We start from the raw sequence: 18,340 nt of genomic DNA, 5'->3' as shown, positions 1-18,340 counted from the left end.
GGTTATCGTGCACGGGTGTCCGAGCATTTGCAAGGTGGCCCATAGATGAGCGTTTGGGGTATAAATATTGGGACCCTGATCCCAAGAAATTAGATCTTTTCTGGAACAAGAAATCGTTCTGCCTAGGAGAAGAACCAAGGAAGCTGCAGGAGTTGGATTGCCCCTCTGCCAGTGTGCTGTTTGCTGGGTTGGCCTGCAGTAGTTGCTTCATTGCAGAGGGAAAGGAGAAGGAACTTTGTAAGGACTTTCATCTACAGAATATTCTCCAAGGGCTTGAACTGTGCTTGCCTCCTGCTGAAGTCTCAGGAACCAAAGGCTTCACCTCCAGCTCCCTCCTGAATTTCCTTGCTGGGAATTCTGACTCCAGTGACTGGAAGCTGGAAGCGCGATGCATCAAGATGAACCGTGTCGCCGCCGCAGCTGAAATTATCGCAACGCGGGAGAAGCGAAACGTTGTCGGATCTCCCTGGAAGCGTGTGTTCATCAAAGCTGCCTGCTGTTGCATCACCAGAGAAATGTGACACCATCGAGAGAGTCGTCATCGCATCACCGGAGAAGAGTGTCGCAGGGCCTATCGTGGCTCCATAGTACAGAGTCGTCGCAAGGCTGCCAGGGCGTCATCGCATCGTCATCCCATCGCCGCATCAAGGGCGCCATCTTCTCGCATCGCAACCGGATCATCGCATCAAGGCGCCATCTTGCGCACCGCAAAGGGTCCGCAAGCTGAGTATCTACTCATCACCTTTGCTCTGGTAAGGCTCACGACGAGTCCCCTACTCTGCGCAAGCATTGAGGCAGGACACAACCGTTCCCCCGGATCACGGAACCGACGCAACTCCCCTTTTACGAGCCTTTTGTTTACTTTGTGTATTGCATCCAGGTACTTTGTTGAGAACTTTGTTGCATTTACCAACAACTTGAACTAAGCAACTTGCATCATCTTTTAAGTCATCTTAAGTGTAGTATTGTGGATTTTTGTCATTTGTGGTCTTGTGTTTACAACCTGTGTTGTGTCCATCTGTAGTGTTTTCACTGTATTACTGTGTATATTCACAAATACTTAACACACTGCCTCTGAGATAAGCCTGTCTGCTCGTGCCAAGCTACCAAGGGGATGAGCAGAGGTTATTAAGGAGTGTAACCCCCTTATCCTGACTTAGAAGTAAGGGTCCCTATTTGGACAAAGGTGAATACCATTGCCAACTAGAGACCCCCAGAGCACTTGTAGTTCTCACAGTACACTAGCTGCACATCAGAATCGGCTTGTTCCTATGCAATCCCTCTGTGGCTTCATTGGTCTTGCGACCTGAATGTCTAGGCCACACACTTTCAGACCACAACCACCTCAAAACGGTGATTCAGTGGAACAGAAGACATGCACCAGTACCTACTAGGAGGCTGTATGCTCCGGCCCTGCAGGACAGAGTCTTCTGTGATACTGTAAGTACACATATTGCCATCTTTGAGGAGAACAAAGGGACTGCTTCTACGACAGTGATAGAGTGGGATACCTTTAAGGGTGTCACATAAGGCCTGTGCATCAAGATGTAGCATGGTGTAAAACATGCCTTGTGAGCCAAGAACCTCTCCCATGAACAAACAATATGAACAGCGGAAAGGAAATATATGTGGGGTAGCTGCATGAAACGAGAACATAATCACCCCTCTCCGAAAGGAGTAAAGAGAGGCAATGGTCAGACTAGGAACACTACACTATCAAATAGTAGCAAGGCTCCTATGGTTGTTGACCCCAAAGACCCCAAGAAACGGCAGTAGATCCCCGGTGGGAGAGATATTGAATGTGCAAGCAGATATAAACCAGGCTTTTCTGTAGTATCACACATCTGTCTACCAGGCCGAGGAGGGAGTGCAAGCTCCTCGATTAGATGAGTATTTGACTAGACTGTTGATTCCCAGACTTAAGCCCCTTCGGGGACATGCAACAGATGAAACCCTGACCACTGAGGAAATTGGCTTCATGATTGACTATATCACGTGCAACAAAACTCCTGGGATGGACGGGTTCTCTGTAGACTTTTACTTCACCAACAGAGCAACCCTCACTCCAAAGCTTCTCCAAATGTACCAACAGGCCCGGCAGGAGGGCACATTGCCGGGATCCCTATGGGAGGCTATGAGATTGGTCCTGCCTAAGCCCAACAGGGACCCCTGGAGATACGGTCCTACTGGCCACGGTACACCGACCACAAGAGTCGCAGGAAGGTCTTTGCAAACAGGCTGCTACCCTGCCTCTTTACATTGGCACCAAGACCAGAATAATTTTGTACCTGGGAGGAAAATGTATCCAAACCTATGACGCCTCTTGCGGCTGATGGAAGAGAATCTTCATGAATTGCCTCCATACAGAGCACTCTCACTAGATATAGAGAAGGCCTTCGACACCCTGGGGTAGTTTTTCTTAGCGAAAGTGCTGATGTGCATGAAACAAGGAGCAGAAATACTGCATTGGATAAATCTCCTCTACACCAACCCGCTGGCCCGCATCTGGACAGGCAGAGATCTCAGTTTTTTTTTAAGCATGCAGCAAAGATACCCGCTGTCAATTACTTTTGCCCTAGCCATGGACCTGTTTGCTGGCCTGTTTTGTTCGCAGGACCCAGCAATCAGTATACAGAGTGAGCCAAATTGAGAGGCCTTATCACTGTATGCTGATGATGCATTTGTGTACCTCAGGAATGTGTTTGCATATCCATCGCAGGTGATGAAGGTTCTAGATGACTTTGGTAGGACTTCCGGACTGAGGCTAAATTGGACCAAATCCAGCTTATATCCCAAGGGCAAACTCACAACTTAGAACAGGAAGTGCTGCCCTATTTAGCACTGGGGTGGCACCATGACCTCTTTAGGTATTTAGCGGTGAACTTACTACACCGAAGAAGATGTTATAGAGGGCAACTTAGGTGATGTCCAATGTTTGCAGCTCCCTGTCATTTTGGGGTTCGTTGCCACTATCAACCCATGGGTTGATAGTGGCAGCCACTAAGCGCCCACCAAGATCAAGTAAGATGCTCAGCCCCACTAGTTAATTTGGACAACCAGCGCTTAGAGGCCCCGGTGGCTATAACGCGCGATACAAATCAAATAAATAAATAAATAAATAAATGGGTAGAGTGGAAGTTGCAAAAATGCTATTAATACATTTATACTGCTTCTCGACCCCTCTAGTTTACCTGCCCTGGCGCTTCTTCAGGAAATTGGACTCTGTTTCTGTTCTTATGGAGAAGTGTGGCTCAATGGTTAGAGCGGCAGACCTTGATGCAGAGTGCTGGCCAGGGACCAGGGTTCGATTCCAGCCTCGGCGGGATCGGGCTTAAATTCCTCTGACTGGATATTCTCGCCTCAGTGTTGAATCTAAGCATGGGCCCCACGCTGCAACTCTGGGCAATAGCTTGCTTAGTCTCCACAACGGCCCCCGATACACAAGGGATGCCTGGTTTCACCATGGGATGCCCAGGAGTGGACACCTCACAAGGAAAAGCCAGGAGGGGTTCCCTTGTGGTAGGAGTACAAGCGCCGGGATACTTACGGGTGACTGTTCGCGCTATACAAATACAACACATTTACATTTACATTTACTTATGGACTTAATCTGGGGAGCGGGCCACAAGAGAGTTGTGCTTTGCAAACTATACACTACCTTGGAACGGGATAGAGGAAAGGACATTTAAAAGACTAATAAAGAATTACAAACTACTGTGTGACTTGGAAGCCTATTATTTCTCAATACAGCCCTTGTTTGTGATCTTGTTACAGTTCTCATATTATCATCCGCACTAGAAGAAATGGGAGCCTGGGGTGTCTGATCACAGAAACTCATTTACATACAAAAGGGGGTGAAAGCCTGTTCACAAAGCACAACACAACTTGTTTATGTAATAGTTTATACATTGCACAAGGAGTGTGATTCAGGTAACAGTGTGGGTGTGACGGGAACGAGCAGTCTTAGTTGCTGAGACATGAATGTCTGACGGGTGCATCTTTAGCTCTTTCAACTGATTGAGAGAGGGTGGCAGTCTCAAATTCTGGGGGCATAGATACCAACAGCTTCCCTCATAATATTTGCTTTTTGCATCTACAGTTGGTGCAGATGCCACCTAAGAGAGTAACCTTTCCAGCTAAGTAGTATGCTTCCTGGAGTGAGCCTGCTTTGCTTTTCCCAAACTTTGGTCAGCAAAGGTAAATGTGTCTTCTACTAAAGTGTTCTTAGCTCGCTTTTGGTAACGTGGCTTGAGCAGTATGGCCTAAGGCGCGCTCAAAGGAAAAGCAAAACAGTGGAAGTCACAAATTTCAATACAGTTTATTAAAAATAGACAAGGAACTTTAAGATTCAAACCAAGTTTAGATAAAAAAGAATATTTAACAATTATTCAGAAGCAAAATCTAAAGGAGGGCTGTGATTTAACGATTATTAATTAGCAACTGTCAAAACCAAACAAAAAAGTAAATGAATTTTTAAAAAAAGCTGATCCACTGAGTCGATCAGGAAGTCACATACAAAATTGTAGCTGACTTCACTAGCTATGCTTGAGGGGTCAAAGGTAAGTTTAGTCCCTGGTGATGATCAACACTTGAATTTGATGCAAGGCTTTTGGCTGAATCTGTCTCACAAGGTGACGAGCTGCACAGAAGTGGCTTGAAGGGCAACATTCCCAGTTGAACCTGAATTCACAGCAATCAAAATCAATGAAACTTCAGGCAATAACAACAGCTGCAAAGTCTTCGGAGCTTCCAAGTTATGGAGATGGTTCAAGGTTGATGATACAAAGCTTGGAGCGCGGTGTGAGACAAGCAGCGTACTGGAGTTCACGCTGGCGGTTCAAACATGAAACTTGTAACCGCCAAGGTGTATCACAGCAGGTTCAAAGGTTGTTCAGCGATTCAAACCCATATCTCACTTATCCAAGTGGAAAGGTAGAATACCAATAAAGGCAGATCAAGGTGCAGGAATCTCAGGGTTTGGGCTCTCAGTGCTTACATTGTAGCCGTACAGCGAGGGTAAAAACTGTTCATCGTATAAAAATGTACACAAAGGATAAGACCTCAGAACCAATTAACAGCAAAGTACATTTCTGGGCTAATGTTGTGGTAAAACCAACAAAATCAGGTAAAAGGAAGAGGAGAAGGGAAAAACAAAAGCAAATCATGATAACATGGCTAACAGCACAGAGAAATGACCTGATCCTACTACGGTAATGATAAATCACTGCTACACGAGGCCCTCAGGAGGCCCAATGATGTATCAAATCCAGGAAAATTACTTCAAGATATTTGTTGCCGCTCCCCAGCTAAACAGACACATCGGACGAGTGCTCTGGTGTTCGCGCAGGATCATCCAATTCACTCTAATAACAGCCCAAGTGCCCGTGTCCACTTTAGAGTTACCACAAAAATGACACACCCAGGCGGAGTTAGACACCTCGAAGGCTATTCACAAAGGTACCTTACACCTGTGAGTAATCTGTACATGCAAGGATGCTCGTAGAGTAACTTTGCTACTTGTATCTATTCACTATTACGATAACGTTACTCAAAAGTGTGGACTTGCACGTCTGCACACCCTTAAATAGATGTGGAGCAAAATGTACAAATGTAACTTACTGAATCATAAATGGAGCATTAGAAAGTGCAGCATAACCGACCACTGGTAATGCCTTCTAAAACTGCATATACATTCAAAAGAATGTTACAAAATTACCTATATTTTAAAAATAATTTTTGCATGATAAAATATGTTGACCTTTTAATTCATATTTTTTTTAAACTATTAAATAAATAATTTCAATTAATTCTATCCATAACTTTTTGTAAGGCAGTTCCACCTCTGAACAGAGTTGTGAAAGGAAATTTTGTAACTATGAGTACATAAAAAATAGAATGATTTTACTGTAGGTGGGATTTTTCATACAAACCTTTGAAAAAAGATGTTTAAAATGAATTACATTTCAAGTAAATAGTGTTGCATCATTTGTATTTGTTATAAAGTAAATTTACATTCATATTTAACATACAAATATTTTATTTTTTCAAGTTTGATAAACTTGTAAAATGTTCCCTACATTTTGTACACAGGGAGAGCTTCACCCAAGTTGAATATATATAAAATTGTATTTTTTCTAAAGCCTAAATTAAAAGTAAGTAACATTTTTATTATGTATTTATAATTATTCATTGTGAGGTAGAGACATAATTGTAACAAGTGTAATTATACCTTACTAAAAATGATTGTTATATCAGTGTTTAAATTAAATAACACATTTTTATTAAAATAATCAAAAGTTTACTTTTGAGATATTTTTTGCCATTGAATTTTTAATTTTTAATTTTTAACTAGTTGCAGTTCCAGTGGATGGCTATGTGTGATATTGGACTTACTCTGGCTCTGAGCAGGAGTACATTTACGACTCTTTAGGTACATTATGGCTGTATTGACTTTAAAAGTATGGTTCGTAAATAGAAATGGGCATACTCCTAACCCCCTCCCTATACTCCTCTTTACCCCTGCCTTACCCCTCCCCTTTAGTATTTCACATTTTACAGCCACTTCCCTCTATCACTCCCACATTTACTACTAAAACTATACTAACTTGTGCGGAAACTCTGCAGTCGAGGCAGACAACTCCACAAAGAAAAAGACAGGAGAGGCAGAACGACTGCACATAGTTTGTGAATCACATTTTGTTGTACTTTAGTCGTCCTATAGTAGTTTATGAATAGGCCTGATTATCTGTGAGACTTTTTTGGATGTATCTGATGTGATTCTAAAGCTGTGAAACTGTCCTCAGCAGATGAGAAGCAGGTTCCATTTGTAGCAAAAAAGAACATTGAAAAAGGCCGCTAAAGTGGATCTTTGTAATATGAGGCTGTGTCCTATTGGAACAGAAGTCATTAGAACAATTTAGGGTGGGGCCAAGAATGGTTTGCATATGGTTGGCCTTGTCTTTAGTGGCACGGAGACTAGAGAATAATGTGGTGAGATGTTGCCGAGAAAAACGACCAGTCCTTCCATCACTGTTAGTTTTTCTCAATGATCAGCCCTCCGTGGCACAGAACAGATGTTGGTTCCATAGAGACCTAAGACAAAGGGACTCCTGCTTCAGACCCCTGGTGAGGGTCATTATGGCTGCAAACAGTTTGATGTTGCAAGCATTCCTGATCCTAGCAGCGTGGCCTCAAAGTTCAGGATCGAATGGCCTTTGTGGGTCAGAGCTCTGCATATAAACACTCAGGGAGGAAAACACACTGAATGGAATGATGCCCCAAATAGTGGCTTAGGAATGATTTTAATTCAAGCATTTCCATCCCTCGCTGTGTGCTTTTCTCAGTAGACAGTTTGTAGAACAATCAATAGAGTGGAGTCTTTGTAGCTGCTTCATGTAAATGTTTTTTGATGCTGAAAGCTCCTCCTCAGTGTTTACAGTGAGCACCTTTTATTCTACCACATTGTCTCTCTTACGTAGAAAGGTTACATTTACAACTGAAGTTTTTGTCACATTGAGAGCACGGATCATTTTCTTTCTCATTGTGGGTTCTCTCTTGTTGAATGAAACTGAATCTCCAGCAGACGCTTCCCAGGCATTTAGACCAAAGACAAGGTTTTTACAGGTAAGTTCTCCCAAATTGAGTGAGTCCAGATTCCAACTGAAACTTTTCCAGTATTCAGAGATCTAATAAGGTCTTTCCCCAGTATGAGTTCTTTCATGTCTAGTGAGATTCCTTTTCAGTCGGAAGCTTTTCTGGCATTCAGAGCACTGATACAGGTTATGCCCAGTGTGGGTACTTTCATGTGCAGTAAGGCTGGATTTCTGACTGAACCATTTCCAGCATTCAGAGCACTGATAAGGTTTTTGTCCAGTGTGAGTTCTTTCATGTAAAGTGAGAGTGGATTTGCAACTGAAGCTTTTACAGCATTCAGAGCACTGATAAGGTTTTTGTCCGGTGTGAGTTCTTTCATGAAAAGTGAGAGCGGATTTGCTACTGAAGCTTTTACAGCATTCAGAGCACTGATACGGTTTGAGGCCAGTATGGATTCTCTGATGTACAGTTAAAGCGGATTTGTGACAGAAACTTTTTTGGCATTCAGAGCACTGATACGGTTTATGCCCAGTGTGGGTTCTTGCATGTCTAGCGACACTAGATTTGCGAATGAAGCTTTTAGAGCATTCAGAGCACTGATACGGTTTGAGGCCAGTATGGATTCTCTGATGTACAGTTAAAGCGGATTTGTGAAGAAACTTTTTTGGCATTCAGAGCACTGATACGGTTTATGCCCAGTGTGGGTTCTCTCATGTAAAGTGAGATTGAATTTGCTACTGAAGCTTTTAAAGCATTCAGAGCACTGATACGGTTTGAGGCCAGTATGGATTCTCTGATGTACAGTAAAAGCGGATTTCTGAGAGAAACTTTTTGGGCATTCAGAGCACTGATACGGTTTATGCCCAGTGTGTGTTCTTTCATGTACAGTAAGGATGGATTCCTGACTGAAGCTTTTCGAGCATTCAGAGCACTGATAAGGTTTGTCCCCCGTGTGAGTTCTCTCATGTCTAGTGCGAGTCTTTTTCAGTCTGAAGCTTTTGTGGCATTCAGAACATTGATACGGTTTGATGCCAGTATGGATACTCTGATGTTCAGTTAAACTGGATTTGTGATAGAAACTTATTTGGCATTCAGAACACTGATACAGTTTATACCCAGTGTGGGTTCTTTCATGTTCAGTAAGGCTGGATTTACGAGTAAAGCTTTTCAAGCATTCAGAGCACTGATAAGGTTTTTGGCCAGTGTGAGTTTCCTGATGTTGAATCAGACTGGCACTAAAACTGAAGCTTTTTTGGCACACGGAGCACTGATACTGTTTACGCCCAGTGTGGATTCTTTCATGTATCGTAAGGTTGGATTTGTGACTGAAGCCTTTCTGGCATTCGGGACACTGATAGGATTTTCGTCTAGCACTAGTTTTCTCATGTTTAGTGAGGTGGGATTGATGACTAAAGCTGTTCTCACATTCATTGCTCTTATTCAAGTTGTTTGTTTCTCCAAATTCGGTCTGTTCCTGAATACATGCCATCTTCAGACTAAATCTGATTCCAGAGTCTGTTTTTGTTTGTGTTACACTCAGCATTAACTTCTAAACTACACTGCAGAAGTTCTTCTTCACATTTGTATTTAACTAATTATAGTTTTTACCTGGAGATCATTTTCCTACCTTTGAAGGCACCTATCTAACTTGTCTTATTAACTTTCACTGAGGAGCCCCGTGTATTGATTAAGAGGCCTCTCAGGGATTCATTTTCTCCAAGTTATGCCCGGGTGAATTCTCTCTTGTTTAATTAGTCTTATTTAGTGATTCTAGTTTATCACCTTTGATTTAGGAGTTTTAAAAAAACTGATAAGGTCTTTGGGCTTTTGTGTTTGCCTGTTAGGTATGTTTGTTCATACAAGTAATGACAGCTGATTAGGGCATGCCAGGGTGGTTTATGAATTATTAATAGCGTAACACCGGTCCCTTTTATACTTGCTGTGCCAGTATATGCTTTTTTGCTCAGTGGCTAAGACAGGTACATGATCCACTTTGGAAGTTACAGGACACTTTGAAACCACTCGGATCAACCCAAGAGACAGAGTTGGTGGGGGGAAATCTTCCTATATTGGAAAAGATAATCCAGCATCTTTGCTGTAACGACATCTGAGAAAGTGTATTTAGAATGACTTTCTTTTAAAGGATCTTTTTCTTCCTCTTGTCTCCAGGAGACAGAGACAAAAGCTTGCGCTTGTAAACCAAGGATATTAGTCTTTTTGACCGTTCTGTCACATCACAACACGTCTACGGGTGCTGATCTGTTGTGGAGGGTTTGCGTCTCCAAAGCATTTCTCATAAACCATCAAACAGAATTTAAATCACTGACTTTTCTCAAGTGCACTGCGTGGGGATCAATTGTGGCCAATGTTCTCCTTAATCTCAGTTACGGACATTTGGTAAACATTTATGGCCATTTTACTTCAGGGATTTGACTACTTTCACATTCACCAGATTCTTCTGCTCCAACATCCTCACTATTTCTGGCACGTAGAATGTGTTTCTTCTCAAGAGCTTGAGAATGTTTTAACTTTCCTTGAAATAATCCTTTTCGTTGTGTTTCACAAAATTTAAACCTTCTTTTTTCTGTTCATGCTTCAGTCACCTGTAGAAATGGAGTCAGATATTGTAATTGAACACAAAGAAAACATTTATGACTGTATACTTTGCACAAAGAAAGTATTGACAAAAACAAGATAGGAAATCAGTTGAGTAGCATTTCTGATAGTGGTGAAACAGCTCTGGACACTGTGTGGATCGGGAGCTTCGGATCACTGGAGCTCATGGATGTGAGAGCAAACGTACAAGTTGCACATATATTGTGACACCGATTCTCAGCCAACACTATCAATTTACAATTTTTGTGGCAAAGACTGGCATCACAAGATATTTGTAATTCTTTTAATGAATTATCAGCTGTTATTTACTCCAATGCCCACCTAGACTGTTAATCTATTCCCTTTTCCAGTGATCTAGGAAGGGACATTTTGTTGAACGAAAGAATTGGCCTTGTTGCACTCAGTACTTTAAATGCCACTGTGGACTGATGCTGTGTCCAGTTAGCTCAGTGGAATTCACTATTTCAAATTGTGCAGATGATAAGGACTTACTTTGTGGCCCAGAACTCATCACACTCCTCTGACAGGACGCGGGTACTGCAACACCTGAACAAGAGAAAAAAACAGCACAACAGTAAAGGAAACCAAAAAGGGTCAAGAAAAGAAAAACACAAAACAGAGGAAAGAGAAAAAAGGCTATCTTCCACTCTCACTACAGGGGTCCAGCATAGGAAACTCTGAAGCAGATGCGTGTGAAGCCATAAGTTACTTCTAAACCCAATGCCCCCAAGGTCAGCACCAGGCGCAGCTCCACCGGCCGCACCACCCTAAAGCAAGCCCTGTGTGCATGTGTGTCCACGCACATGTACTGTGTCTTTTGCTTGTAGTAGATAAGACACAAAAGGATAGTTTAGGAGGACGCAATGAGATGGAAGTCAGATCCAGAGATGAAAGATGCTGAAAGAACGGACAGAGGGAGGATAGTATCATGTGGTCTGGAAGAGGAGACAAATGTGCCAATAGTTAAGGAGCTGATGGGCAAAAATGACCTAAAAAGGAACTGGACTTGCACTACACCCCCCAACATGTTCCAAGAGTGGAATGTGGCTCCATCAGGTGATTATCAGAAGTTTGATAACAACAAGAATAGTGCACAGAGGGAGTCAAATATTGTAGTCGAAGAGACAGAAAAACAGATCAAGAAAGGGAATAGAGAAAGAAGAAACAGGGGAAAAGGAAACTTAGAGTTATAGGAATACTTACCAGACAATTATTTTATTTTTTGTTCCTCCAAGGGTGGCAGCCACGCTGCACTGCCTGGTCATCCCAGCATACCTTGAAAGGAAGTAAAGAAATGGTTTTGCGTCAGACGACTATCAAACTTCATCACATTTTACAAATAACCGTCCTGAACTTACAAAACAAAAGAATCTCTTGTTCTCTGGAGGCCATTGTGAAGCAACTCTGGTTATGAATACATATTTTTTTTTGGTTCAAGAACCATGATCCTTTGCTGGAAAAGGTCCTTGTGAATATAGAGAGCACCCACAGTCTCAGAGAACAAACCCTAACAATCCAGTCCACTTCTTCATAACCCCCATCTTTCCATTTACAGACCATGAAACTTGCAAATCAAAACAATCTGGTTTGCAAAGGTATGTTAATGTCCTTGTACATAATTCTACCCACCGTTCATAAATCAGTCTAAGCAGACTCAGATTTATACAAACCATGCTCTCGGAGCAACAGCAATTTAAGTTCAAGCTGATGCAGAGTTTGAATGCTGAGCAATGGAAGCAACAAGGCATCAATGTGTGGGCGCTTTTTATCTATAACTTATCTGAAGGGATGATGCGGAGGGTCAGTATAAATAAACCCTTCACGAGACAAAGCTTGGAACATTGAAATGTTTAGACCTCCATTGAAGACAACGGAGCAGCAGCAGCCTATACAACCTGATCTAGGCCCACTGCTCTCAACATTACAATGTCCTAATACACAGCCTCTGCCTCTCTGAAATATAGGGATTGGACAGGAGAAGGCAGAAGATACAGCCTGCAGCAGGGCACACAGGAGCCCTCCCTTCCTTCCCCCGTATCTCACAGTGTCACTGGTGTCTCGGAAGGTGGGGGTGTTCTGCTCATCTCCTACATCTCCCGGCTCACCTGAATGATGAAAAGCAGTTTAGCCGAGCCCAGAGAGAACCGGGGGCTGACTTCAGCCTCCTTTCACAGCTATTGCTGTGAATGTTCAACTATTAACCGCAGTGGTCCTGCATGCGGGTGTTAGCTGTTCAACATTACCACTTACAGCAGTTCGGAGTACCGGAGGTGTTCCAACCCCCTCGGTCTATGGGACACCGTTGTTTTTATTAACACATTCTGCCCTCATAGGGCAAACAGTTTAATGACCTTATAGTCAGCCATAGCAGGCAATACTGCCCATTAAAGGACCGCTCCCTTGGTAAAGGCCCTTGCCCTTGAAGATGCAACAAGCTACAAAGCTATATTAAAGGTTTCAAATAATTACTGAAGGCATAAACATGGGTACTCAGTCAGAGAAATAATTATCATAATATTTGCAGGCGGATCACATAAAAGTAACATCTAAAGTATATCAAAAGCCAGAATCAGAAATAACTCTTGATGTAAAGTCAATAGACAGACCACCACAACAAATGTGTGCTAAGAAATAAGAAAAAGTTTTTCTATAATATCAAATAGCAAACTGACATAAAATCTGCTTTTTAAAAATCAAGAAAAAGTTCTTAAGTCCAATATCAGTAAGAGGACTGACATGTAGTCTGCCTTTAGGAAAAGGATAAAATAAAACAATTCCAGCAAATATCCCAAAACAGTCATTTTATACGTTTTTAGACAGAGAGAACACATTATTGACATGGTTCATGATGAGGTAAAAATGACAGCAATCAATGAATGTTCATGAAAACATGGCACAACAAAATGAAATTTAATAAACCACACCTACAAAATGAATAATTAATTGTGACTCTTCAACTAAAAGCCACAAGTCATTTTACATGGTTATTTCCTAACATAATAACTGGATCTTAATCACAGTTTAAGTTTTTAGCCGTTCATCATTGACTCAATTTGCATGGGAACATTTGCTGACAGCTCATTGGTTGTTTATTAGAAATGCCTACAACTTTGACTCCTTTCCCAAGAGGGGTGGGTTGGGCGCTCTCGTCAGTCTGACTGTGGAACGGGAGGCACATTTATTGATTAAAGTGATGCCGGATTCCCATTTACTTCTTCTACAAAAGAGCCATTCTGGGTGACCTCTAGGACTGCACCAAGCATGCAATCCTTCTCCCGTCTCAGGCACCGTCATTGTGTCTGATTCAGTCCAGTAGAAACTCCTAGTGTAGATGCAAGTTGTGGAAAATCCTTATTAATTAAAAAAGAATTTTGTTGAAATCTTAAATTTGTTAAGAATTTTGGCGTTCTATTCTACACTGGGCTTTGGGACTATCGGGACTGAAGGCATGTTCTAATATACCTGCCTTTGATTCTGCATGCTCGGCACAGAGGCCAGTTGGGCTGGGACCATTGGCTGTGACATCCCATTCTGTGCCATCTGATTCATGTTCCAGTTTCCCAGGTTCCTGCAAACATCGCAAGGATCATGTCTTATTCTGCACATTATTAGTGTTTGAGGTATTTAAATTGCCACTGTCAGTAAAACCTATACCCTAAGCAGGGCCAGACCGGCCGGAACCGGCTTCGGGTGTTTCTCCGGGGGGCTGGAAGAGTGGGGGCCGATTCTTCAGTGCTGGGAAACGTATTTCTTACTGGCGGCTGCTTTTGCTGTGGTGCTGCTATATCGCCCCCGGCAACAAAAGAGGCAGGGAGCTGGGCCGTCAAAATTGTCAGGCCTGGTTGGGGTTCCCAGTCCGGCCATGACCCAGAGGAACAACTTTTCCTCCATGCACATACTGAATATCATTATTCTGCACACCAACACCGTGCATATCCAAATTCACAACAGCAACAAGCCCAGAATCAAAGCGAGAATAGCATCCGCGAGAACCACTTTCGTCACCCGTCTGGAACATTTTTGTCTGAGCCGTCATTATTTTTTCTTTGATATTTTTCTGCTTAGTAACAAAAATCTCACTACAGAACTTTGCGTAAAACAAAATCTCCTCCGGAATGTTAGTCTGCAGCCCCTCACATTTTTCTGGATATGTGCACTACCTCTAGATGCAACGCTAAAAGATGCGCCCTCTTTTACCCGGTCTTTGCCTTTGCAATATTGTCTGTAACTCTGCATTAATCTCTTGTAATATAATAAAATATTTTGAGGCACTTCACTCTGTGGTTCTTCAATTGGCCAGTTTACAAGCAACTTACACTCATTCCACAAATCTCTTGGGACAAATATTAACAAACTTAAACTCAGCTCTCGACCACCCCGCCTGGACGAACAAGCCTCATCTCCACTGCATCCCTCCTGGAGAGGCCCCACCTCCTTTGAACCACCCAAACACAGGACAGGCCTCACCTCCTCTACACCTTCCTGGACAGGCCTCTCCCCCTCTGCATCCCTGGACAGGCCTCACCTCCTCTACACCACCCTGGACAGGCCTCTCCTCCTCTGCATCCCTGGACAGGCCTCACCTCCTCTACAACGACCTGGACAGGCCTCACTCACCTCCTCTGCACCCCCTGGACAGACCTTGCTTCCTCTGCATCCCCCCAACAGGTCTCGCCTCCTCTGCACCTACCTCCAAACAGGCCTTACCCCCTCTACATCCCATGGACAGTCCTCCCCTCCTCTGCACCTGCTGGACAGGGCTCACCTTCTTTGTGCCTCCCCCTGGACAGGCTTCACCTCTTCTAACCTCCCTCCGACAGGGCAGGTCTCACCTCCTCTGCACCCCTGGACAGGCCTCATCTCCTCTGCACCCCTGGACAGGCCTCACATCCTCTGCACCCCCTGGACAGTCCTCGCCTCCGCCACCCTCCTGAACAGGCCTCTCCTACTCTGCACTCCTGGACAGGCCTCACCTCCTCTGCAGCCCTGGACAGGCCTCACCTCCACTGCACCCCTGGACAGGCCTCACCTCCTCTGTTCCCCTGGACAGGCCTCACCTACTCTGCACCCCTGTACAGGCCTCACCTCCTCTGTTCCCCTGGACAGGCCTCTCCTCCTCAGCACCCCTGGACAGGCCTCTCCACCTCTGCACCCCTGGACAGGCCTCAGCTCCTCTGCTTCCCTGGAGAGGCCTCTCCTCCTCTGCAGCCCCTGGACAGGCCTTGCCTCCTCTGCACCCCTGGACAGAACTCTCCTCCTCTGCGCCCCTGGACAGGCCTCTCCTCCTCTGCACCCCCTGGACAGACCTCTCCTCCTCTGCACCCTTGGACAGGCCTCACCTCCTCTGCACCCTTGGACAGGCCTCACCTCCTCTGCACCCCTGGACACACCTCTCCTCTCTGCACCCCTGGGCAGGGCTCACCTCCTCTGCTCCTCTGGACAGGCCTCTCCTCCTCTGCACCCCTGGACAGACCTCACCTACTCTGCACCCTTGGACAGGCCTCACCTCCTCTGCACCCCTGGACAGGCCTCTCGGGGCTTTTCACAGGAGCTCTTTGTGAAGGATCCTCATCAAGGACAGAGGAGCCCAGAGTTCATTGCACCCCATACAGCTCTGACTCCGCCCTGAGCCCAGGGGCGATATGCACAGGCCCCGAAGAAAGACACTGCTCCCCTGGACAGGCCACTGCTCCTCTGCACTCCTGGACAGGCCTCACCTCCTCTGGACAGGCCTCACCTCCTCTGCACCCCTGGGCAGGCCTCATCTCCTCCCGACCCCTGGACAGGCCTCTCCTCCTCTGCACCCCTGGACAGGCCTCTCCTCCTTTGCATCTCTGGACAGGCCTCACCTCCTCTGGACAGGCCTCATCTCCACCCGACCCCTGGACAGGCCTCACCTCCTCCGCTCCCCGCTCAGCCTCAGCAGCTCTCCTGACATCACCATGAATGCCAGGGAGGGGGGAATCTGATCCATGGATTCATAAATTGCAGCCAAGTGAGTTAGCAGCTCTCCTACCTGAGCAGAAACCTGTCCAGGCTCTCTCCTCCTTCTGGAGCTGGGGGGGGGGGGGGAGGGGCAGGTGCAGATTTGAGGTCTGAGGGGGGTCTGTAGATGGTGGTAACTGCCCACCAGACAGGGCTCCTTCCTCCTCTGCAGCAGGCTGAACACACCAAGAGAGGGAGGAAGTAATGTCAGCACTGCTGCTGGTGCTGCCGCTGACCCGGAAAAGGAAACCCTTCTCCCTTCCACCTAATGTGAAGCTCAGTGGTTTCATCAGCAGGCGAGGAGCGCCCTCTGGTGGCCGCTGACTGAACCGCCACTTCCAGGCTCCAGGATTGAATGCATTTCACGCAAACAAGCATTTATACCTGTAAAGACCTGGGATTTCAGATGTCACAGACGGGAATGTTTTTAAGGGTCAGACAGTTCAAGTACAGGGCCTCACACTTTGCTGCTGCTGTAAAAAAGTATTTATAGCTGCACTTCAGATGAGCATCTTCCAAACACTGATGTAGAGGTCTAAAGAGTATTTACAGAAAGGTGACAACTGGAAGTGGCAGTCTGTATTTCAATGAGCATATCTGTATTTCAATGAATATATCTGTATTTCAAAGAATATATCTCTATTTCAAAAAACATATCTGTATTTCAATGAATATATCTGTATTTCAAAGAATATATCTGCATTTCATTTGGTATTTTAATGAATATATGAGTATTTCGGTATTTCGGTCAGTTTTGCAATTAAACTGGGCAGCTTATTTATTCTTTTAAATAATTTATTTGCAATTTTTCAAATCCACAACGTGCTAGATAGCAAAGTAAATAGAGGTAAATACCATGGAGTTTCATACACCAGATCAGTGACAATGAGGCATAGGTCATGTGTCAAAGCGACAATTGAAGGAACAGCTTATTTCTAATTTTCCTATGTCTGTGGCTTATTCCTTATATTTAATACGGTTTTATATCCTCAAACAAGACTGAAATGTAGGTTCTAATTAGGTTTTGAGTTTCTGGTTTAAGAGCACAACTGTCTCGTAAATTATTAAGATAGCGGTCTCTTCCAGGCTTTGGTGTTTTGTTTACAGTAACCACCATCCTCTCTCAACAAGGATTCACTGACAAAAAATAAAGCAATATATCTTTGAAACAATTAATTCCTAAGATAGAGCAACCAAGTATGAACCAGACATTTCTCACACAGGTTACATTGTATCATAAAAATGAGTGGGTGTTACTGGCCTGAAGAACAGGGGAGGGGCATTTTACTACTCGAAAATGTTCTACTCCTTCACATATGCCCCTATATCATAGTACGCTCGTCATCAATACACCTCTGATTAGTGAGTGAGTCAACTCTTTGTAGCATTGTCATGCAAGCAGCCTTGAATGCCTCGACAGCAACATTAATTCAGACGTGCATACATCAGAGCCCTCAAGCCTCACTCATCACGAGTGACACTAACACATTTGGAAGTCAGCCTGAAGTCTCACTCAAACCTAGCCCATTCTTCCAAACTATGGGGATTAACTAGAACTTCACACATGACTATTCATCACAGAGCAGACCCTCTGTCCCACATTTTGTTGGCAAAACCTTCTTCATATTTCACCATGAGTACTGCACACAGTTCAGTAGAATGTTAAATTAAATGTCTATTTTAGTGAGACTTGGTTGTCAATCGTATCACTTTACATTTGTTCTCATCATGTCTATAAATTCAGTAATGTTTCTTCCTTTGGTACTGTCAAAGTCAAATGTTAAGAGACACCACTCCCTGTGTTTTTGTTTAATACCTCATTTCTCTATTGATTTTTCATATACAATGAGCATATAACAGGTATGAAAGTTTATCGATTCAGCAGAGTCCAAGATACTGTGTAAACTAGAACTTGTGAGAAGACATTGATAACCGGAAAAACAATAAATAACATAACCCGTCCAGATAGAGGTGATGTAGCCCAGAAGATCCTGCAGATTATCAGGGAAGGAGGACAAAGAGGAACACGAGAGGAAGGGACGTGGGAACAGGAGAGAAAAGTCAGGGTGCCAGGCACCATGGTCACCCCCCAAAAGGCCTACTCCCACTACGAAGGCCGTAGCCAGAAAACTCTTACCATGGTGTG

At 44.2% G+C, this 18,340-nt stretch overlaps 1 pseudogene; it reads right to left on the bottom strand.

Moving 5' to 3' along the window:
• Positions 1 to 7,572: 7,572 nt before the first annotated feature.
• Positions 7,573 to 9,254, bottom strand: LOC147663113 (uncharacterized; annotated as a pseudogene).
• Positions 9,255 to 18,340: the final 9,086 nt, after the last annotated feature.

Source organism: Lissotriton vulgaris, unplaced genomic scaffold, assembly GCF_964263255.1.
Source record: "Lissotriton vulgaris unplaced genomic scaffold, aLisVul1.2 SCAFFOLD_2441, whole genome shotgun sequence".
NCBI classification, from domain to species: domain Eukaryota; kingdom Metazoa; phylum Chordata; class Amphibia; order Caudata; family Salamandridae; genus Lissotriton; species Lissotriton vulgaris.
The sequence above is the reverse complement of the archived record's forward strand: the minus strand, read 5'-3'. Positions and strand labels throughout refer to the sequence as shown.